The following is a 26,282-nucleotide window of genomic DNA, read 5'->3' on the forward strand; positions in this document are numbered from 1 at the left end:
CATGCCACATACATTTTTAATTGTCAACAATGAAATATTGTCAACCCTGACAACTGAGACAATTTGTACTGTCAAGCATCTAAATGCTTTCAGCTTATAATTTAAACGTGTGTTTAACCGGCTTACTAAAACGAGCTTGTATGCCAAACTGAATATACAGAATATACTGAATGTATATTATGCAGATGTATATGACGCATACAGTTACTGTTGCATAAATACAAACAAATTAAGGTTCCAAAACTGGTCCAGTAGAAATATTTAGTGTTTTCGACAACGGTATAATGAAATAATACAAGTGTGGTTGAAAGAAAAAATATTATAATTATTATATTTATATATTTGCTTAGAAATTTTCTATATGTGGCAACGCTGTTTAAGAAAAAGTTAACAAAAAATCTTTTTTTAGCCTTAAATTATAGTTTTTATGCCGTATGTGGTTTGAATATACCTGCTTTGTTGCTTATGTGTACTTGCAGGGGTTCCCAAATTTTTAATTTCAACGATTTTTTTAAAATAGTTTTCGAGACGAATATAATATTGCAAGACAAATACTGTATTATGAAATTTATTTGTAAAAAAATCGAATTAAGACAGTTTTTTTCAAGTTTTATATCGTATAATAAGTGAGAAGTTGAAAAAAAAAATTTTTTAGACTATTTTTCTTTGTAAGCTATTTGATTTTTACTCAGAAAATGTTTTATTAGAATATAATACTAATTTTCTTTGATGGAAATGAGTTTTGTGGGTTTTTCAGCATTCAAATATTTAAAAAATTTTGTATACAACAACACTTTTCCATACGATATTATAGGACTTATTACTGAAAATTTTACCCATGCCTCGAAAAAAGAAAAAAAGTCCAAATTTTTTAAGCAAAATTATTTATTTTTGGTAAAATCATGATTTTTGCTTTTTAATTCACTTAATTACTCAAAAATATCGATTTTTGTGTTTAAAAAAATACCGTCAAAAGTTTGCGATTTCTAAGTTTTGCTAATCTCTAATGAAACACACATCCACTTCAATATTTTTGCGTGGAAATTTATTAAATATGCATCGCTCTTCAAAACTTTATAAATCTCAATTACTTCCACGCGAATACTTCCACTGCAAAGTTCACGCATAACCCCTATTTCTAAGGTCACCCAACATCATATTTTTATTTTTTATTCTTCTTTTATTTACATACTTAAAAAAACTCGTTTTCTAACACTGCCACACAGTTAAACGCATAAAAATAATATCAGTACTTTTCCTTTATTATTATTTCTCTGCAAATAATCATGACTTCTGCTCCAATTGCTTTTAATGCGAAATCTCTGCCCAGTTATTGGAACTTTTTCTAGTTCAAGTTACAAATCTGTGCTTTTTTATACCATATGTTTGCGATGAATTTCGCAATGCTGCCGCTCTGTGAGGGGCTTGCGTCTATATGCACATACATATGTGCAGCAGCAGCAACACGTGATTCGCAATGCAATGCCGTTAGTCACCTACCAACAATCACGTGCGAATACATTTGTGAACTGCAGCAGGTACTTACACGTACCAAGCATGCTTGCAGGGGCATGCATTATGTATAACGGCTTATATATGTATGTTGATATGAGCATTTCTGTGTTAAAAACGTGTGTGCGTGTGTCTGTGAATGAAATTGTCATATTGTTTTTCGCACAGCACGCGTCATGACACTTGAAGCCACGCTAGACTTAAATATAGCACAAAAGTATCTATGTATATACTTGTATGTAAATAAGTACGTATATACAAATGTATGTATATACTTATGTCTACTTATCTCAACGCATGAATGTATCCAGTTGAACTTAACTGAAAAGTGATGTTTATGAAACATAATATAAAATTTGTTGGTAGGTTTTTGTTCTGATATGGAAGGTTCGTTCCGATATATAGTATAGTATATTTGAAACTTAAAGTTTAAATTTATGTTAGGGTTCAAATTTATCGATATTACTCGATTGCTATTTTCAAATAACAAATAATTTTTACAGTCCATATATTCTAATTTTAATGTGAAAATTAAAAAAAAGTCGATACAGTATTTATCGATATGTTGTTATCGATATTAACCGATTCCTATTTTCTAATAACAAATAGTTTTTTATAGTCCATATATGTGTTATTATTTGAATGTGAAATTTTATATTAATCGCTATAATATTTATCGATAAGTTGTTATCGATATAACTCGTTTTCCACTTTCAAATCAACTATAACTTACTCGTATATAGTCAATGCATGCTTTTTAATGAAATAATATAAAATAATCGATATATTATTTTATCGATATACGTATTAATTGTTTAATATTTTCCGATATTAAATGGTTTTTACTTCAAAATATTTAAAAAAAAAAACCTTTTTATTTTCCTTACTTTTAATAATTTTTGAAGGTCGTTTATCGATTTTATATACATACAATTAGCACTTATTTCACTTATTTTTTCGTTAGAAACTGTCATAAATGTTTCCGATAACGTAGGGTTGTCATATTTCTTTTTCGCCGATTTTAAAATTACGACTTAGTTTCATCGATATTTTTCGATAAAAGTTACAAATATTATCGAAATTTTTTTAAATGAATATTATCGATAAAAAAAATTTGCGATTGCAAAACGTACAATTTTATCATTTGATCGAAATTATGTTAACAGCTTGCTTCTTTTGTAGCTTGTTAAAATATTGTATGTTTTATCGATAACCGGGAATTTAGTTAACAATATTAAAATAATGAAAAGCATTAAAACATATAAAAATCATTTAAAATTTTTACTTTTTATGAAAATATCGATTAATTTATATCGATATATCATACATATCAATAAAATGTATCGTTTTCTATCGATAAATTTGGTAAATGACTCGATTAATATAATTCAATAATTATTTTTACAATGCAATTATAAAAAAACTGTTAATTTGGTATAAATATCGATAAAATTTATTGTTTATTATCGATAAATTAGACAAATAACGCGAGAAAATTAACTAAATAATTATGTGTCTAGTGCAATTGCAATAAATTATTATATAATATCGATAATTATCGTAAATATCGATACATTTTTATAGTGTATAATCGATATATTAAATAAATTACTTTGTAAAATTAATCACATAATTTTTTTCCCAGTGCAATGAAAATAATAAATAAATTAACTCACAATTAGCAAAATTCTGCTTCCTGAACACAGTCGTATTTTAAAGAACTTTCAGTATTGGTTACATATAATATCACAAATCCTAACGTATTCTAGTAGTAGTTCTCACTGGGTTACTCCCAACATCACTACAGACCTAATATAACACACACACACACACACACTGGCATTATACGCTGATGCTTGAGTCTCTGTCATTGTTTATAAATTTATGCTCGTCCTCACACTCAACAGATATGCACCGAGGTGTTTTCACGTCACTCTCATTGCGTTAGTTTTAATGCTCCTCCAATTGCATGCTGTCGCTCCCGAAGCATCAGTCACTAAAACTTTCCTTCCACTTGTTTGCTATTGTTGTTGCTGATATTATTACGAAAATTGTCACATAGCAGCGCATCGTTGCAGTGTCACCCACTCAAGCGGGCGTGTTTGGGTGCACGCAAGTGCTGCAATCGTTAGACAGTCTCACGTAAATACACACACACACACACAACTGCATGCGTGACTTTCACTTGTGTGTTCATTAAATTTGAATATTTGAACATTTCGTGCGAAATGGAGCGTGTGCGCTTCGCCTGCACATTGCACAGCTTTCGATTTCCTCATCAATGTGCGCCTCCCACGCAGTGCAGGCATTCAAGTCAACCTTGTGTCCGCCTGAAAGTTGTTGTAGAAAAGGTTGTGTAGTTAACTCTCGCTTTGTGTTGTTGCTATTTTATGAGGTGTAAATTTGATGTGTAAATATATTGCTGCAAATATATATGCTTGCATGTGTGTGTGTTTGTGTCGCTTGAAGTGTTCGCCTTGTGAGTATCTGAATTTGCTTCTGGGTACAGCCTAAAGCTTGTTGCATACTTATGCACTTCGCTACGCTTCCTGCTTTGACGTCTCATACTCAGTCAGAGTGTGTTGCAATTTTGATGCCAACGATGCGGTGTTGTTTATAGAAAGGTATTTATTATATATGCATATACTAATTTGCGCAGTCCAATAAGACTGCAGGTAAATACGTTGTGTATTTAGAATATATTAATTTGTATATATATATACACTCACTTTTGTAAGGTATATTTATAGCAAATAGCTGCAACCAAAGTTCATTAGTTGTGATTGGCATTACTTTGCTCATTTATTTGTGAATGCTTCGCTACACTGACTGTTTTCCAACTCAGTTGTAATCGATACTCGATACAGAAAACACAAAGTTAGTATGTAGATACATATTTAGATATACATATGTACATGGGTCAGTGTATCACTTCTTGATCTACTTCAATGACGAAGACTTATATTTGTAGATAGTTATAGAAGAGTATGTATCATTTTCGGATTAATCAATAACTGTGAGATATTTCTGAGAGGCTCATGATGCTTAGTAAATATAATAATGAAAGCTTCCTTGTATGTGAAAAATATTCAGTGGTTGCATCTGATCAACCAAGTGGCATCCTCTTTTCGAAAAGTCAAATTCTAATTTTTTTCTTTAAGCTTGCTTTTGACTTGGTAACCTCATAAAGGGATATAAAACTATCTTTTTCTTGATTTCGATCGCTCAGTTTATATGGCAGCTATATGATATAGTGGTCCGAACTAAACAATTTCTTTACAAATTGTTACGATGACCCAGATAATAATTTGTGTAAAATTTTGTGACGATACCTTATTAAATAAAAAAGTTTTCCATACAAGGATCTGAGTCGGATCGGTCAGTTTGTATGGCAGCTATATGATATAGTGGTCCGAACTAAACAATTTCTTCAAATATTGTAGCAATGCTTTAGATATTAATTTGTGCCAGAATTCGTGAAGCCACCTTTAAAAATGAAAAAGTTTTCCATACAAGGTTTCCATAGTTGGATCGGTCAGTTTATATGACAGCTATATGCTATAGTAGTCCAATATAGATGATTCCACCAAATGTGCAGCTTCTTGAGACGAAAATAACACTTGCAAATTTTCAGTTCGTATAGAGACGGCCAAACATATCTAAATCAACTCAGTTTGCCTCGCCGCTCGTTCGTATACCATACATACTTTTTAGAGCCTCCTACATTTTCGTCTAGAAGCAATACTTAATATAATATGTTAAGCGCATAAAAAAGATATAAAATACATTTGTACAATCTGTATCTGGAATAATATGTGTCACTTAAGCTCTGACAGCGTCAAATAAAAATATGTGACAGCAATCGTGTGCTGGAGATTGATTGTCATTCCGTTTGACGTTAAGCATTTCTTCACTGACATATTGATTTTATGGGAGTACTAAAGCTTTTTTGCGGAAATTGTATACGTTGCTATTTTTTGTAGGTTTTTTTGGGGTGCAAATGTGTGGGTATAGTATACATATGTACGATTTTTATATTCTTTTTTATACTGTTATATGTTAATATATGCGCAGAGTTGTAAAGTGTGACTGTTATTTCTTACAACTTGATTTTGGTCTTCGAATTTAAATTTTATTTAGCTGAGCATATGTAAAAAACTATTTAGGGAAATGTGAGTGATTATCTTCGTCAGATCTAGTAGTATAAGTAGGTCTATGAACACCTCAAAAAAAAATGAAATTTTTATATTCGTATGTGATCATAGTAGCGTTGTATTTCCTTTCCATTATTTTTCAGTACTTTCGAAGTCAGGAAGTTAACTTGAAATCTCAGAAAGCACACAGCTTGGCCATATAAATATGTTATCTGAAAGTGAGCAATTTCTAAAACTTCAAAGTATTCCGCAATTTCGTAGAACAGCACTAAAATAGTCTAAAGATCTTTGATGTTTCGATATTGAATAAATATTAATCATTTACATTGACCAACGGTTCTGTGGCGATCTCAAGTTTAAGGCTTCTTATGTGAACGCGTAACATCCAGATATCCACCGGGAATGTTTTAAAAAGTTGGATAGAACGAGAAGATTCCAGAACCATACGATTCACTTACGTGTTTGCTTACATTTAAGATAGAGACCTACGACTATCAGCAATAACCACAGTTCAAAAAGCTGACATGAGTTTCGTGAAACGATTTCGAATACCTAGAAATTTCTAACTGTATTCCACACTATTTGCCATCTAATCTACAATTTTTATACCAAATCTTAATAATACCAAAAATAGTAAATCAAAATAATCAACAAAGCAAAAGCTTGCTCATCTCTAATAAACACAATAAATAATGAAATAATCTGCTGATGACAACAAGATGATAGATAAAATGAATAATACGAATAATCACCATTTAATGTTTTTTCTTTTTTGTAACAAACAAAGCTGTAAAAGGGAATGTTTAGCTAAAAACACTAAAAAGTGAAAATCATTGTTAGTAAAAATTGTGTTAATAAAACTAAATCTCATGAAGATGATGCAAACAAAGTGTGGAAGAAACCAGTAAAATAATCGGTCACCGTAGCTAGACAGCAAGAATCTAGTGGAAGCCATAATGACTTCAAAACAGTCGAAGTATATACATATAGTACATAAAAAGGTTGTGCATAGGTGCCCAGTAGGAATTGTATTTTTTTTTTTTAATTTTGGAAGACCTCTAAATTGTTTTTTTCTGCTGTTTGCTCAGGTCTAATCGAACCTCCTCTCGATGAGCCTCACCAAGCGCTTCATATTCATGTAAAATGAAGCCTTCAAATCACATTAGTTTTTTTAATAGATAATATAGTGTTTTGATCGATGATTTTCAGGGAACTTTCTTCCATATTTTCGGTTAAAAAGCAGTTAGTTGTTCATAAAACTCGAAATAGAAAAAAACTTAAATCAATGTTCTATATAGTTCTTCTTGGTCTCAAGGAGCTAATAATTTTTATTGCAATCTGTCGAGCGGATTTCGATTTACGGTTTCGAGAAAAGCGCATTTGGAGTTGTATACGTATGTTCCAAAGCCTTTGAGAACCGTCTGCTAATTATCGAATGTCTCGAAAGGTTTTTATCAGACTTGATGAAGCTTTGCATGGATAATCGCTTGGAAATCATGGAAATGCAATTAATCAATAGATTGTTTTAAATTCTTACTGCGCCTAACCTCTTAAAACAGGTTTTCCAAGTCATGAAGTGGACGCAATAGAACTTGTAAAGGACTACTTGATATAGTTAAAGACAACAAAGCTTATTTTTAGAAAAAAATATCGATTTGGATTATAGTAGAATATTATTTTAAGATAATTATGACATATTTTTTTCATATTTTTGAAAAAAAGATTTTTTTTTTATTTTTTGTAAATTTTTTTTTATATTTCCTTCGAATGAACTTTTTAATATCGAAATTTTTTTTTAATATTTTGATAAGAAAAAAGTTTTTTTTTTTTTTACATATTTGACACACTTTACAATCAGTTTCTGCTATAAGCCATTAAAATTTGTCAAAAGCGCACTTCAAATAAATAAAAAAAAAATACGCAATAATTTTCCTACACACCCTCACATTTATATAATGCGCATACTCGTACATACAACTACGGCAAAACGTTACAATCATTAGTGCTGATGTTACTTTTCACTTAATGACAGCAGCAGCAGTAATATAGCAGTATTCGGGCTGTTGTTGTTGTTGCTGTACGATGTGTTTATTGCTTATAATGATGACGGCTATAGTTAGGCATCAGGAAGTCTTAATAAGCGCAATTTCGGATCGTTAGTCGTCGAGAGCTGCTGCGTCTACATTGTTGCCTAAGCTGAGCAGCTGCAGCAACGGCAGCATTCATTCAAGGGGATGCCAGCAGAAAAATCAACATCCACACACATCCATACACACTTTCATATATGTAGCGTTGTGAAAAAATGACAGTCAGTCAGTGAGATTTAGTCATTAAGTGGTGCCATCGTCAATTTCCTTGCGAGATGGTCTCTTTCACTGGCTGTTTGTCTGCATGTCTTTCCGCCTGTCAGTCTGTGAGGCGGGTGAAAGAAAATGCGGGCACTTAGCAGCAGTTGACTTAGTACTCTAAAACCACAGCGCCCCCGAAAGCTGCTGGCTGTGCTGATAGTTCGTACGATGACATTGAAGCTCACCGAGACTGTCGCCTGCTCATTTAAAATGTAATATATTTTAGTGATTATTTTATGGTGTGGTAGTGTGCTCTTGATAGTGAAAGTAGTGTCGTTAGGAAATGCGTTAAGGGTTGAGAGGAAATTAAACACAGATTTTTATAATGGATAAAACATGTAATATTGGGGTTTTTGGGTTATATTGATGTATAATACCCGTTATATGCCCGTTATATACCGTAATCATATTGAGTACGAACTATTTGAGAGGTAGAAAGAGCCGAAAGGAGGTGTATCGGCATATCGTTTTTATCAGCATTGCAGCAATTTCTTGTTGGGTAATTCAACTATTTATTAGAAAGACAGGAGTCCATAAATCTTACTATTTTAATTTTTGTATTCGTAAGCTTTCGTTTTTTTTGCGACAATTTTTGGATCAGACTACTACTTACATATACAATATGTCTGCTATTATAAAATATATTTTCATTCAATATACAAAAAACCGTTCATCTTTGTGTTGTAGCAGCCATTACAACCGTCATGTAGCAGAATTCTACGCTCTAAGGTTTAAGCTCTGATAATTTAAATCAATTTAACTGTAGAATGAGACTATAAATAGCTACTTGTGAGTACTAGAGTTACATTGTGTGAATTGTGTATCAAGAATTGTCATAGAACAGCGCGGAAGCTAAGCAAGCTCACTACTTCCGTCACGAAAATTAAAAATACGATTTGAATTTCCGATATTTAGCAAGCCGACTGATTTGGTACTTATGTATATATTAACGAGAAAAAGCCAATGTTCAGTTGCAAAGACATGCCGAGGAAGAGTATATCATATAATACAGGAATATTTATGCCTTTTTACTAAATATATTAAATACTATCCATGAATATGTTAGATTTATTTTCTTCTGCGGCATTTACTGCGATACTCAGTTGCTTCTTAGTAAACCTTCCTTATAAGAAGCCTCTGAAGAAACGATAATGTTGTGATTCCAAGCAAAAGGTTGCCAAAACTATGTTGTGTTTAGGTAAAAACTTCAAACATTGTCTTCGTTTTTCTTCTTCGGCACGCTTAAGACTAAAAGCTCATACTCAGAGCTTCTATTAATTGACTGGAGAACTAAAAAAATGAAAATGAAAGAACTTTTAAATGAATATCGAAACTAATTTTGGTTCCAGTCGAGACGGCTAAAAACTGAGCGAGAAAAAACATCAGCAACCGCTGTAAAAATGTGCTTAATCATATAAAATGGGAAAAGCCAAAAATACACTTGAAGTTTCTTTAATGTTTTATCGAAATTAATTTTGGCTAAAGAAGAAAAGGCATCGGCATCCTCTATAAATGGGAGTATGACTTGTTCTACTTACAATTGATCTAGCGTCCTTGAAACCTCCATTAATTCTATCATCTGTTTAGGTTTTTTCCCAGCAAGATTTTATACCTAGATCTCTTTTTCATTTCACAACTTTTTTTTTGTACCAGAAAGTAACTCGCTATGACAAATAAGGCTTGACTATCACTTCTTTAAAAATTTAAACTAAATGATGTATTGAATATCTAACAAACTCGACTTGGTTCCTTGCTTTGCTGAGGAAATCTCACTTTTAATAGTTTTTTCACCTCAGTTTTGTCTTTATGGTTCCTCGACTTCATTAAGGAATTTACGTAAAGTGAATCGATTTCGCTTTACCATCTTCAAATCCTCACCTAAAATAATTCAATCGCCACTGTGGGTAGTTGTGAGAATTTCAGATAGCAGCTTAGGTCTCTTTCTTCAAATATTCCACTTAGACAATGTTAACTGTTGAGTTTTCGACTGTCAGGTGGCTGGTGATATTATGTACTCAATCAACTGCTAGCTAGTCCTTAAGAAAATATATGAGCTTATTTGACCAAAATTAGGTAACCTTAATGTTGCATCTTTTTTTTTAAGTTATTTTCTGGGCTCGATATTGGGATGGTGACCCAAAAAACATGGAGCCCATGAAATTGTTTTTCTATGTATTTCCACGAACATTTTCACAAACAAATGAAGTTGGTTGAGTTCAGAGTTCTAGAACACGAATTACGGCCACAAAAGGTGTTGTAGTTTGCCAAAAACTTGACAGTTGCTGGTTGACAGCTGACAGTTGACAGCCGAAAATTTGGCAGTAACGTAGCGTGTTTCCTTTACTGACTAACTGGTATTAAAACAAGCAGCTTTTTGAACAAGTATAAAAATTGTTTGGACCTATAGTGAGAGCTACATTGGTTTTAAGCTGTGTTATGTACTGAGAGATGGCTCTCTGACTATGAAAAGTAAAGTTAGGAGAATGTGTGTCAAACTATTTGTCTTAAATTACTAATAAAAATTTGAAGATGTTCAGGAATGTTGGGCCCAGGTTTGAAGAGAACTAATTTTAGCAGTAAAATATTGCGATTTGCTGATAACTTGACAGTTTTCTTTGACAGCTGATAGTTGGCAGCTGAAATTGCAGTAATAAGACAACTTGTTCAGTACTCTGACTAACTGGTGTCAAAAGAAGTAGCTTTTTGTAAAATATAAATTTTTTAAAACTATTGTGAGTTTATATTGCTTCTAAACCGAGACTTGGATGCTGACTTGATGATCATAAGGAATAATGTTTATAGAGCATATGAAATTGATTTTAATTAAAATAAAAAATGTTTCCAAAAAAAAATACATATTTTGCCTAGAACTCCAACCGTGGGTAGTAATATGTTGTGCTTTGCCAAAAACTTGACAGTTGTTTATTGACAGCTTTGAGTTGTCTATTGACAGTTGACAGCTGACAGATGAAATTGTGGTAATAAGACAACTTGTTATGTACGCCGATTATCTGTTATCAATGGCAGGGAACACCATTTATGTGATAAAATATCGCGATTTGCTTAAAATGTGACAGTTGTATAGTGACAGCTGACAGTTGACTGCCACCTTGTGGCCTTTAATAATCTTTTGTGCAACAATGTGAGTTTCCTAGCGGCTTCTGGAAAAGTTTTTTGGATGGCGGCTCAAATGTTTATGTGATGTATTTAATGACAATGTATTCCGGCTAAACAACCATTGTGCAATAGCAACAACATTTGTCATAGAAAACTTAATTAAAATTGCAATCAATCCGCTGATAACTCTAATGCAGCTGTTTGTCGTACAGTACATTGTGAGAAACGAAACGTTTGCCAGCAAACAATAAAATGAGCACAATTTACAACACCAAAACAACAACAACAACAACAATAAGAAAAAATCACTTTAAGAGCGTTCTGGTGAATTGCACAATTCATGTGTAAAACGCTGACATTCGATCGCATTTACAATCATCATAAAGTCATAAGCATAAATTTTCTCATTACATTTTCGCCAATAAACAGCAAACAGCGTAACGGCACAACGTGGCAAGTGGCAATGAGCAGACGAAACTACACAAAAAAAAAAAACCAAGAAAAAATACAAAAATAGAAAAATGAATGGAAAAATACAAAAAAAAATCAAATTGAATAAAATGCGAAAAATACTAGCTGTGTGTTTGTATGCGTGCCTTTGCATGTATTAGCAAATGTCACTGCTTGTTGGAATGAAATTTGATTTCGCAGTGCGTAAGTGAGACGCCTTTGCCTGTGTGTGTGTGCGTAACTCTGTGTCGCGCCAAGTCAAGGCGAATGTGTGTGTGTGTTGGGTGGCGGAGCAAGGGTGTTGTGTGGCAAGCATAAATGAGTGCCATGCCGTAACTAGCACACAATTGAGCTGCGTGGCATAGACGCACAGACGCACCGACACACACTCAACAACTCAATATGCGTACTGCCAACTGCTGTTGTTATTGCTATTATTGCCTGCTGCTGCTGCGGTGAGTGCAATTGCACTTGCGGCTGTTACTCGCTTGCCGGTAGTGTTGCCAGCAAACAACAAAAACAAGCAGAAATCAAGTTTTTCTCGCCTCATAACGCCACTTGCTGCTCATATTACTGTTGTTTTTGTTGTTTTTATTTGTTTTTGTTGTTTTATTTTTACTTTTATTGCTATTTTATTTATGCTGCTTTTTTAGTTGTTGCAATTTCCATACCAGATCTGCCAGTTTTTCACTGTTTCTGCTTCTGTGCCGCAGTCTTAATGACTTTATGGTTTCTTTTTGTCGCGCTATCAATTCTTCAACTTGGTTTTTCCTCTCTTTATTGCATTTACTATTGTGCTGGTGTTTCTTAGCTCGTTTCTTGTATTCACATTATCGCCGATTTATTCTTTAACAACAGTTTTAAGTTGTTTACTGCTTTTGCGGCGACAACTTGTTGACCGCCATTTTGTATGTTCCGTATGCAACTTTGTCACGCATTGTTGTTTTTATTGCAATTTAATGTCTCTTATTTGTGTCGCGGTGTAAATTGCATTTGGCGAACTTGAGTGCATACTTCATGCCATTTACTAGAAGCACAAGCGAAATGGGGTTAGAGAATTTTGAGAAAGAAATTTTAGAATGTAAATAATGGCAGTCTGAGGTCTACATATACAGGCTTATTTATATAATAAATAAATATTTACTTAAAGTACATATTTACAAATATTTATTTAGTTTTAACGAAAGTAAAAGTTAGGTGGCAAGAACTTCGCTGGGACTTGAATTTTAGACTAAAATAATTGTACGGCAATTTATGATTAAAATGTTCATACTTTTATTTATTTTAATATAAATTTACAGACATTCTAGAAAAAAAGGAACAGTTAAGTATGCTTTGTAGTAATCTTTCCCCTTTACAATATTTTTTCTGTCAGAAATTCAATTGAAAGTTGTCTGACTTCTCAGTTTTTAAACCCATCATCCTAAATGTATACTTATATTTTATAGTTATGGTTTGGCTAATGGTTTATAATATAGTAAAGCGTTGCCTACATTCAGGCGCATTGCATATAAATTAATAATATTTAGTGAAGCTCCAAACCTATTGTAGGGTTTAAAGATCAACTGCTGTCGTTGTTGTGTAATAAAATATCAAAATTATTATGAGACAATTTTGCTGGTAAATAAATTATTATCATAGATGTATGGTTTCCGATGTCTTCTGGCTTTTTATCGTTGTTATGTAGGTATAGTTGCTGTCTAACGATGCGCTTAGGCCTTTAGAAGACACATTGTGATACCACTGGGACTAAATTCACCCCACTTAGCTTTTCTCTGAACCACTCCATGCTTTTGATAAGGTTAATCAGTACGAAAAGTTTTATCTGCGCAACTTCCAAGACATCTTCAAGAGACCTTCATTTATCATAATTTTTTGATCGCAATCGATAATTGGTAACCTCGTTTCCTTCAATTCCTTTTTTATATACTAAGAGATCTAATTTGATCTGAAAAAAACCTTCATCAGTGTTAGGGCGAACGAAAAATTTTGTGGAGATTTACATATGTCAAAAGCAATATTAAGAGTTCTAAGAAATTTTAAACCGAAAAAGTCGGAGAGAATATCTGAAATTAGCTAATTATATACCATCTGATCACATTTTACCAGGACTGATGAAAAAAATCATTTTTACGAATTTAATGTAAAATTTTATTGAAAACCTTCTCCTCCTCTGACTCCTTTTAACCCGAAACAAGTATGCCAATACTTACTCCAATTTCTCATACATTTGTTATAAGCCTCGGTCGAGATAGCCTTCAGCCAGTGACTTTGAATGCCTTCAATTGACTCTTGGCGTATTTCTCGAAGCGAATTTTTCGGTTTAGAAAACAGAAAAAACGTACCTGGAGCCAAATCTATCGAATAAGGTAACTTAGCGCTGACTCTCTTTCCATATTTGGCTAAAAAGTGGATCACAATCAGGCTAAAATTTGAGGTCGCGTTCAGTTCTTTTGCTACGATTAAATCGAGTGTATTATTGATACACTTTATACCCAAAATATTAACCAAAATGTATTGAGATCTTCTGCTATTTCTCTGATGTCAACGCATTAGTTTATAAGGAAGATTACATGAATTTTCACCATGATATAGCCAGTAACATAGGAAAATAGACAATTCGCATTAAGGGGTTATATACAGTTAGGAGGTCGAGAAAAGGCATTTTTCAAGAATTTTTTCTAAGCAAACTATTTGGTTTATTGTTTTGAAACTTAGCAAGTATATTACGACATTTTATTGCCAAAAATAATTATCGGGAACGTTGATATTGCCAATTTTGCAGAGGTCCGCCTCTTGCGGTGAGCACGATATCTCTGGACTGAATCATCTAAAATGCAAAAACCAAATAAATTTCATTAATATAATAAATAATCTAGTGATTGATCGAAGGAATTAGCAAAAAAAAATTGTTTGACAAAATGGCGGCTACTCAAAGCAAAAGGTTCGATTTTCGACCAAAATTCGGGGTTTTAATTGTTTATAAAAATAAGAAATTTTCATCAGATGGGGAAATTCTTCGATTAATTACTAAAACCTATAGTTGAGAAGCTTGTGTAAAAATTTCAGACCGATCGGTTCAGCCGTTTCTGAGAAATCTTGCTCACCGACTTTGAAAACACCGTTTCGAGAAAAACGAGTTTAAAGTTTTGAAAGCACTTTACGTGTAGTCGGCGCGCCTTCACCAATGTGTCTATAACTTCGAAAATATTTGTCGGATCGACTTGAAATTTTGTATGTGTATACTCAGATATATATATATTAAGAAAACGCAAAAAAAAATTTTTAAAAATCCTAACTGTATATAACCCCTTAAGCCATTGAAAATAGCAAATTTTAAACAAACTCGTTGTTCAATGTTTTTGTATGGTAAAAATCGTCAGACAAACCTTTTGACCAAATACTTCCTAACACACAATAATTGAGGTAAAAGATAAAATTTTACTCGAATTTAAAATAAGAAACCTTTTACAAAACTAGGAAAACATTTTTATCAATTCGCGATACCAGTCAGTTCAGTATCAGTTTAAAAGTACTATGTAGTCCGAGTTATATTGGATTGCACACTGACAATTGTATATTTAGTGAAGTTCCACACCTATTTTCGTCGTCGATATAATAAAACGTTGCCTACATTTAAGCGCACTGTAAAATAGCAATGTTTTCTTTATATTTAGCAAAGTTCCACACCTGATATCATAGTTGTTTTCATAACGAATAATCTTATTTACTTTTTATTAAAATTTTAACTATTTTTGTATATTGTATTTTGTCTGGAATATATATTTTTTATTCAACTAAATTTACTTCACTTTAATGAAGATTTGTATTTTATTCTGTAATTTCACTAAATGCAAATGTCAAATTTTATGGCTTTTTCTACTTTGGATTTTTCAATTTGCCTTTGGCATATAAATTAATACCAAAAAGCCATATAAATTGTACTTACGACCATAAACACACTAACACACATGTATATTCATTTTTTAATGTGTGCTAAAGTAATTTGATGTATGTGTACTTGTTTGTGAGCGAGTACATCGGTTTATCTTGTTGCGATATTCAACAACTGAATTGTAAATTTATGCTTGTTTCTGCGTTCTAGTTAATTTATTCAGCATAAAAATGCAAAGTACATGTAAAAACACGCACACATACACACATATAAACAGTGTACAAGCATTATTACAGGTAGATCGAATTTTATTTACACATGCACACATGTATTCGTGTGTGTGTTTGCTCTAGCCACCCAAGTGTCAATTAAACTTCAATGTAAACTTGGCGTTCTCATTAATCCGGCAACTGAGTTGTAAAAATGTTTATGTTATTGATGGAATTCTACCTGAATTTAAACACATGTAGGTATATATTTGTATGTGTGTGCGTGCGTCTGCTTATTTGTGGCAGTTGAGCACAATGTCAGACGCGCTTTTGATGCCAGCCGCGGTATTTGCGCGTAGTGAATGTTTTATTAAGCTGCTTTAAATTTTATGCTCTTACATGCTCACACACACATATAAATATGTACTTGTATATATACTAAATTTTCTGCTGACTACTATTTTCGTGTTATTTTAGGGTGAAATCAGCATCGCTGTGTTTTAATTTTAGCTAGAGTTTTCATTCTATTAACTAATAAAAACACAAATATGCTAATTCGGCATGTTGAATTTCGGCATAAGTAGAGATTAACGGATTTACCGTTATTATTATTTTTTAATATTTTCATCGAAATTTAGTTTAATGTTTACTTACTAACATTTTTTTATGCTAATTTTTTTGAATTCATATTTTTAGATCAATGTTTTTGTTGAAAGTGCTGCCACCATATCACAAAATTACAAAAAAAAAAAAATAAAAATTTTCCATCGTTTTAATGCATATTTATGAACATATTTAAATGCTAAATTTTTTAGAATAATATTTGTGATCAATATATTTATGAAAGTGTTGCCACCATGTACCAAGCCTACAATTTTTTTTCAAAATTTTCCAATAAAACATTTTTCAGTTTCTTTTACTTATTAACAACGTTGATGAAAATTTATTTAGAATATTTTTTTAATTAATATTTTTATGAGAGTGTTGCCACCATAACACAAATTTACAAAAAAAAAAAAATTGTTTCATGCTATAATTTAATTTTTTTTTCATAATAGATATACATTATAATAAAACAATTACTTTGATTGCTTTTTGTTAGTAGAGTTGCCAACCACGCTTCAAACTATAATATTTGTGTTGCAATTATTTAATAAAAATTAATTAAATATTGGAATCAAAACGAACTGTTGACAAACATTAAACAGCGTACAACAATTTTTTTAAAATTAAATTAGAGTTGCCAACTGTATTATTTTTTTATTAAATAAATTGAATTTTGGAATGGAAATCGATATTTAAACGAAAAGTTATAAATATAAATTAATTTTTCCTAAAGTTCAAAAAGGGTTGCCAACTCTTTTTTTTATAAAATATAAAAATTTAAGTTAATTTTTTTCTAATAGTAATTTTGGTAAAAAAAGTCTTAAAGGTCATAACTTTGGTTTCATACTTTAATTTATACCCTAACGGAAAGCTCTAAAGCTTCTTTAAGCTCTAAAATGCAACATTCTCTCTCAGAAATTGGGCTTACTAGCCTTTTTCTTGTTCTTCCAAATGATAATACATATTTTCCTCAAATTTGCAGTTTCTGTATTTTTTCTTTAAAAAAGTAGTAAACCTCGAAATGGATCACCCTTTATATATTTGCTTAAAAAACTTTCCTCCGATGACTTCCCCGTCAAATCAACCGGCAGTTCCCAACTATGTTGCTCCCCGTACCCAACAATAAAAAAAAGTGTTTCAGCTTCATTTATGTTGACCAAGTTAATTGTTTTTAAATAATTAATTTGTGAACACCAAGGGGTACACACATATGTATGTATAATGCCACCGCTCTCCTACAACTTGCTTACTTTCTACTATCAACTTGTGGCTGCTGTAGGCATGTTGTTGCATGCAAGTGAACATTAAAATCCTCTGCACGCCGCTGATGGCTGATGGCATGTCAAGCGCATTTACTGGCCATCGGTCAACCACTTCCCATACTGGAGGCCCAGCGGCTGCATTGCCACTTGTCAATGAGTTCAGCTCAGTTACACACATGTGTGTGTGTATGCTTGTGACTGCCTCGGTGTTGGTGCTGGTGTTGACGCGCACTGGACTCATTTATTAAATACGCTTTATATAAAATTTGCAATTAAAAAGTTAATGCCAAAGAGGGTTAACTGTGCTTCACTTATGTACGCTGTTGTTGCTGGTGGCGCTTTTGCTGGTTTATTAACTATACGGCATAGGTTATTTGCACAACAGCGTCCCTTTTTGATTAATCAAAGTGCCATGGCAAATAGTTATGCTAATTACGGTACATTTATTTATTTATATGTAGCATATGAGTATATATACATATATATTTAATGAGTACTATGCTCAATATTAGTTGGGAAGAGTGGAAATGTAATTGAATTCACCGTTGCGGGGCGGTGAGTTATGATAAGTTGAAACTATTGTGACGGGGGGTGCATATTTCATATATGTGGGCTTCATTTGGAATGAATTTATGAGTTTTAATTGAAAAATATTGGTTCTAATACTTGTTACTGTAGCATACGTATAGATGTCATACAAACTGAACAATAAAAATCAAGTCGTTGTGTGGAAAACTTTTTTGCTTCACAATTTATCATTACGAAATTTGGCACAGATTGTTATCTAATATAACGCCGCAATTTGCGAAGAAATCGAGTAGATCGGCTCTATATAGCATATAGCTGTCATACAAACTGACCTATTAAAATCAAGTTCTTGTAAGGAAAACTTCTTTACTAGACAAGATATCGACTCGAAATTTGGTATGCATTATTTTCCAAGGCACCGAAATATTCTCCGAAGAAATTGTTTAAATAGGGTCACTATTGTTTATAGTTGTCATACAAACTGACCGCTCAAAATCAATTTCTTGTATGGAAAACTTTTTTATTTTACCAGATTTCTTCACAAATTTTGGTATAAATTATTACCTTAAACAACGTTACAATCTCCAAAGAAATTGTTGAGATCCACCTACTATATCATATAGCTGCCATACAAACTGACAATCAAGTCCTTGTATGAAACACTTCTTTATTTGACAAAATATCTTGACAAAATTTGGCAAAGAATATAGCCAAGAACAATACTATTATTTCCGAAAAAAATTTTCAGATCGGTCCACTACTGCATATAGCTGTCATACAAACCAACCGATCAATATAATGTTCTTATATGGAAAACTTTATTATTCAGCGAAATATCTGCACGAAAATTGGCATGGATGTCCAAGGCGACAAATTCCAAAGATTGGACCCCTTTAGCATATAGCTGCCATACAAACTGATAAAAAAGAGTTTTATAACATTTTTTAAAATTATATATTGTTATACTAAGCTGGCCTTTTCCTCTATTTCCTTAATGTAATTTTTCATTTATTGACAGCAAAATATTATATTTGCTTTGAACTTATAATTATAACCAAGTTGTTTAATTGTTTCATTTTGTTTTCAAATTATTTATTAAAATGTTTATTATTTTTTACGCACGAAACAAACAATCATTCAATCATCATTACATTTCCGAATAATTCCAAGAAATATGGAAAAACACAAAAATCTAATCATTTAATTACCAACAAAAGCAAAACTTTGCAATCGCCTATACTTACGTCATGTTTTGTTTCGCAGAAGAATAACAATAGAGTAAAATATCAGTGAATAAACAACCACAAAATAAAGGTGAAACATTGTTGAATTAGCAAAAAATCATAAAAGATGAAATTGGAATATAAAAAGACGAAATTAAAATATAAAAAAATGCGCTGAAGTTCAAATGTTCGTTTAATTAGAGTGTGTTAGAAAACAAGCCAGTGATATCCAAATATTGTCTACATATGTATGTATTTACTCCGTACTCTTCGCTTAATTAAAGTGCAATTAACTCAAGCACTGTTAACCAAGCGACTCGTTAATTGTTGGAATCCCCCTTAATTGGACAAGTTATACAATTAAAAACATTAAGATTTTTTTTCATCTATGGATTTATCTTCCTCCTTAATAATGCCAATCACTTTTATGACTTGTTGTAAATTTCGGTGTATTTTCTAGCGATAATTGTTCCTGCAATTGAACGAGAAAATCAAAGTTGTTTATATGATTTTTCATGATTGTTATATGAAACATATATTTTTAATCAGTTAGCAGTAAAAACCGAATCCAATTTATTGGAAAAAACAGACAATTTACGTAAAAATTTAAAAAAATATATAAAGGCTACATTATATTGGCATAAATGCTTTATATTCTATAGCTAGCCGCTTTCGATTGACCACTTACTACTCGCTAAGTTTTTGACATATTTTTTTGAGTTACAAAATATGCGTGAAAGTAAAAAGGAAGTTATCCAGTTCAATTTCATACAGAAAAGTGAGCAGATTATGCAATATACTTGATTATACCAGTTTATACCAGTTCTTCGTTCGTTTCGCTACTCTTCTAGTTTTCGTGAATCGAATATAGTAACCATTTAACTATACTAGCAAAGCAAAATACCTGATTATACCAGTTTATACCAGTTGTGTGTTCGTTACCCCGCTCTCCTTGAACACAATAATCATTTAGCGGTAGTAGTTCTGTCACTTTCTAAGTTTTAGCAAAGCTTAATGAACTTTAGCATAGTTTCTTGCCTAAGGTAAATATGTAAACTTCGAAGAAATTTTTCCGATCGAGTCACTATACCATATAGCTGTCAAACAAACGGAGCGTTCAAAATCAAGTCTTTGTATGAAAAACTTTTTTATTTGACAAGATATCTTCAGGAAATTTAGCACAGACTATTGTCCAAAGTAACACTACAATCTCCGGTACAATGGCTTAGATCGGATCACTATGGCTTATAGCTGCTATACAAACTGACCTATTAGAATGAAGCTAAATGTATTTTTATATCTACTCATGCTATAAAAAAGCCTGTGAAGGGTAAAATTAAATAAAAATTAACACATAATTAAGGTAACCATTAAAGAACAGCAGTAAAAATGAGAATTTCAAATAAAAAATAGTGAAAGACCGCTTAGCAACATGTTGACAAAGTTTGTTTGCATACCACATGCCGCATGACGCCAGCTAAGACTGTTGCTTTACGTTTGCCAGAGTCATTCATGCCACTCGTACACATACACGCACACGAAGGCAAAGCAAAAATTCAAAGGCAGGCTAGTAGAACAACAAACAAAACAAACAGCCGGTGCATACAGAGCAGAATAACGCAAACAGCGTTCAAAGCAACAGAAAAAGAAGATGAAAATGTATAAAAAACTATAAAACAACAGCAACAATAGCGCACCTTAATCACGCTACAATGCCAAACAACATAAACTTCGCTGCCGCCACCACCACCGACAGCGCATCAAGTTGTTAAGTAAACCCGATCGCAGGGGACGCTAAGGGAGGGGAGCGCTGAGCTGACGCGCGCAACAACGTAAACACTTGGAGTGCCGCGATGAGCTATGCGCATTACAGCGTTAAACTGCCAGCGCAACTTGAAACGGTGCTATCCGTGCCAGGCACGGCGACGTTACGCGCTCCACCAAACAAAAGCCCAAAACAAAAAACAAAAACATTTACGTATATACAAATGTATACATATATATATATATATATGCATATATGTATTCTATATAAGTGAGGTACTAGTATTTGTACAATGAAAATAATAGATAAACAACACAACCAATTAAACAACAACAACAACATCATCATGATCACCTCCAAGCTGCACGGCGCGCCATTCCTCTTTGTATGCGCATTGTGAATTGAATAGAGAAAAAGCAACAGCAACATAATAATAAAATACCGGCAAGCACAGCAACAACATACACACTCACATGTGCGACATGCAGCTTTGTCATACAGCCAGATCAGCAAGCGCATTCCTCCCAACATGCCGCGCGCCAGATCGCTGCTAGTGGTGCTTCGCATACATACATACATGTAGGTATGTATATGATTTTGAGATTCATATACCATACAACCTGCCTAGCCGGTGTTGCGCTGCTAACCAGCGTCTGAATTAAGCTGTGCTGATCCAAGCGAGACGAGCTGCCGCAGCGTCAATAATATACAGTATTGCTCATTATAATGGCAGTGTGGGAGAGCTGGGAAGTTAATCGGGTGTTCTGAAGTGATTTTGGTGCAGATATTCGGATGATACATTTGTGATTTTTTTTTCGAATATTTTCTACTTATTTACTAGAGAAGAGTTTAGCTTTAGGTTAGCCTGCTAGGTCAATGGACCATGCATAGACCAGTTTTGGTTCTTTGCGATACCAGATGGACTTAAGTTACTATGAATTCCAACAGACTCTGTGAGCTCATTATCGATGCCCCTTCCAGTGGGGTCTGCCAATGCGGGAGAAGTACACAAGAGATGCTTTATTCCTTGGTGCCTTGCTCTTGACATTTTCTACAGTCTTCTCGATCTGTTAGCCCCATTCTATAGGCGTGTGCCGCCACCATACAGGGGCCAGTTAGTATTCGATCATATCCCTACAGTCCCTTCAATCATGGGTTCCCAATGTTGAAAAGGCTTTCGGGTGTCGGGTGTACACTATTCCTGGCTATCTCGTATACTATCTCATTGCCCTCGATTCCTTTGGCAATACTTTCCACTGCTGCCCTGCTTCACACAAGACACTTCTGGCCGATATGCAATGCCTTGATTGCTGCTTGGCTGTATACGTAGATTTTGACTGAAGAGGTATTGACAGTGAAGCCGTAGCACCTATCGAAATTAGAGCCTGCCAGACTAATCTAATCCAAGTATATATTGCTTTATATTTAAATCTTATATATTATTTAAGCTTAATTCGAGATAGAGTAACTATTACTAATACCATATTTCCTCTCGAAACAGTCCGATGCTTTCAGAAGTAGTAATAGGTTACCTGAAAGGTCTGATTGAAACGTGTCTTGATACTCTAATAATACTATGTCAAAGTGATATAAACTTCTATGCACTATTTTATCGACTCTTTATCTGAAAAAGTATAGGAATTAAGTAACTTAACTTGTTATCGTAATCTTCCTGGAGTTCCATGAGCATTTTTGCATACGTTTTGATATCTTTTTCATGTGGAGAACACGTTACTGTATAGCCTATAGGGAAACAGAAAAAAAACCTTTAAAATCTCAGCTTTAGATAACAGCTTTGGAAGTTGATTTTGCTCAAGTTTTGAACGTTATAAAATTATTATTTTTTTTTTATAAAAAAATGTTCTAACCTGAAAAAATATTAAAAATTTGACCTGGTTTCTTTGTACCACGATTCATAACGATCTATAAAAAATTTTACAAATTTGTACGTTTTTTCTTTCTAGCACAATTCACTGTGTCTTAGCCTGAACTAACCTAAAATATACTGCAAGTTTGTAATTATTTTGAGTACTACTATTTGTTATGATTCTAGCTTAAGAAGAAGAAAAAAATGTACAAACCTTGAACTAAATATGCTTCTAACCTAAACTATCCTAAAGTAACCTATAAATTAACTTATACGCTAACCTATAAACTAACCCATAAAAAATATTAAAAATGTTAAATTTTCTCTTTATGAAGCAATTCAGCATACACCCAGCTTAATCTAACCTATAAAAAAATATTACAAAATTATAAGTTATTTATAATTTATTGCATAATATTTACCGCTTCTATAAATTCTATTTTATTTCACACCAACTTCTCTGCATATGAGCAGCAAATACTCAAAGTAATCAAGTTTCTGCAGAAAAATAAAATAAATAGCGCACTGTGAAATCAAAACCTTTTAGGCCCCCATCGAGTCATTAGAATATTTTATGCCAGCGCTGTCGACTTTGCTTATGTGCTTTGACAGGCCGCTGAACTGGTTTTCTTCAATTGCTACGCGATCATTTAAATAGTTATTAATCTTATATGCATGCCAAAGCACACCAATAATATAAAACACACACACTCATATACATATAAAGTAATATATTTGGAGATCAATTGCTGGATTGCGACACTTTGCAGCACCGCCGGGCATACACGAGTGTTTATGCACGAGAACAATCACTACGGTGCAACGCGGCGAATTCCAAAGAATGCTGGAAGCCGGTCAAGCATGCATGCAACTAAACTTGCGTCATATAAGCTGTGATTGTAAGCCTGTGTGTGTTGTTTTTATTATGCTGCGGCATATATATTATACATATGTATACATGCATATATATTTGTTGTGTTTTATTTATTTTGTATATATGATGTCTCCTACAAGAATTCACAGCTGCGTTGCCGTGTTGTGTTGGCTGAGGCGACACAAACTTGCAGCTTTAATCGCATGGCTAATTGCATGGAATATAAATTAATGTGTTGCATGCTATGGCGGCCGTTGTTGACAGCTCTTCTGCAACATGGTTGGCACTTTTAAGCTTGTTGTGACTTTGGATGACACGGTTTCCTAGTGAAATAGCCAATTAAATTGTCGCTCTGTTGTGAATGGCGGTGTAAAAATTTACTAAAATATTTTTTGCTTGTTGCAAGCAAAAATTCAAGTTCCTTGTAGGGAGCATTTCTTCGACGGATAAGGCAAACCTATGTAAATTTCAGAGTAATTTATACCAGTTTTTATTACACAAAATATTTTGTTTAATTTTTTTTTATTCTAATAGAAATTTTGCAGAAATGTGGCAACCACAAAATCGGTATGGCAACTCCATGTAAATTTTGAAGTAAAATCTTCCAGCTTATATTAAAACGAAATATTTTGTTAAAATTTAGTGTTTTTTTTAATAAAAATTTTGCAAAAATATGGCAACCCTGTAAATAGATATGCATGATCTAATTTTTTTATTTTCATTTGATGTTAGTGCTGCTGTGCTTAATAGCAGAAAATTCTTATTTTCAATTATATATTTTTAAAATAAATTTGTATAAGGTGGTAACTCTATTTCAAACCATAAGAACAATATAAAATTATTAAATAAATTTGTTCTTCATTAATTTTAAAACGGTAATTACATACATTTTTGAGCTATTTAATACTTCAATGGTATGTGGCAACTCTGTTTTCTGTGTGACAGTATTTTTCTCTGTCCAGAGCGAAACGAAAGTATAATGTATTTTAATTGTATTGATATCACATCAAGTGGAAGTATTTAACTTATTTAATATTTTTGATTTCATATCAAGCGACAGTATTTTAGGTAACTCATTTTTTTCAAAGGTGGCAACTCTATTTGCCTGTCCAAATCATAGCGAAAATAGCACATATTTTAATTATTTTGTTTCAAATCAAATGTATAGAGAAACCAGCAATATTAACTTATATAATATTTTTAAATATGTGGCAACTCCGTTTCCGTGCAAAAGGCTGGTGACTTTGTTCACAATCATTGCAGAACTAGTACAATTTTCAATAAATTTGTTTCATATGATGGTTTTAGAAACAATCAAACAATGTTTAAATTATTGCATACGTTTTAAACATGTGGCAACACTGTTTTTTTTTCTTTTGACTAAAAAGTTCCCCAATGGCTTACACTACTATGTACATATATTATAGCAATATTTAATATTTATTTTTATTTTTAAAACAAGTGGCAACGCTGTTTAAAAAAATTCTGAAAAGTTCTCAAATCGTTTAAAATACTATATATGTATGTTATAGCAATTTCAACTTATTTCTTAATTTAAAAACAAGTGGCAACTCTGTTTTCAAAAATGTATTCAATAAAAAATTCTCAAACCATTTTCATATACGTCAAAACTGTACATTTTTTATGCATTTGTTTACATCTCCTGAGCAGTTCAGCCTTTAAAGTTCGTTGAAATCACATCTAAGGTAATCCAGCAACAATTTAGAGAAAAAAGTGGTCAAAAATAGCACTCCAAAATTTTTCCGAAAAATAAATGAACTTCTGTAAACAGCAAAACGAGTGACTTCAAAGCATTTTGCTGTGCGAGAAAATGTGTAAACTCATTTAAAATAAGGCAAATGCTTAAAGGAAATTCTCAACACCAAATATTTCACTACATATTGTTGCCATATTTGCGAAAAAAATGCGTATGAAAATAAAATAAAATTGGGCATTCGCGCGCAAAAGGTATTAGTGCATTTTTTGCATAAATTTCATGCGCTTGAGTTTATATTGTGCATATTTGTATCGCCCGCCAGCCCAAACAAATCCATATATGCGCCGATATACACTCGCACATATATACGTATGTATAGTATATAGAGTAACACTATGGGAATGCACTTACTTACATAGGTACATGGCTCTATAAGCGCATTGTGCACGCTGCTGTGCATTGTGGATCGACGAAAAAGTGTGGGAAAATAACCAGTTTGAGTGCGAGCAATCGCTATAAGCCAATTTCATTGAAACACTAACGTGGGAGCGCATTGTACGCGGCGGCAGTGTTGTGTAGCGCCGCATCGCTGCCAATGCGCCGGCGGGGCCAGTGTTGATAGAGGGCGTGGTGCAAAAAATTTCCACCAAAAGCATAGAAAAAAGGATATACGAAAAAAAACACACAGCCATTTTATATAAAAGTGGCAAGCTCTTTAGTCCGAAATGTTCAAAAAAATGTATAGCTGCCCAATC

The 26,282-nt window shown here is 32.8% G+C and overlaps 1 protein-coding gene across 6 annotated transcripts in view; it reads left to right on the forward strand.

Moving 5' to 3' along the window:
* LOC105224376 (low-density lipoprotein receptor-related protein 2) overlaps positions 1–26,282 on the forward strand; it is a 442,984-nt gene that overhangs the window by 96,833 nt on the left and 319,869 nt on the right. The window lies entirely within an intron of this gene.

This window comes from Bactrocera dorsalis, chromosome 4, assembly GCF_023373825.1.
Source record: "Bactrocera dorsalis isolate Fly_Bdor chromosome 4, ASM2337382v1, whole genome shotgun sequence".
Taxonomy (NCBI): domain Eukaryota; kingdom Metazoa; phylum Arthropoda; class Insecta; order Diptera; family Tephritidae; genus Bactrocera; species Bactrocera dorsalis.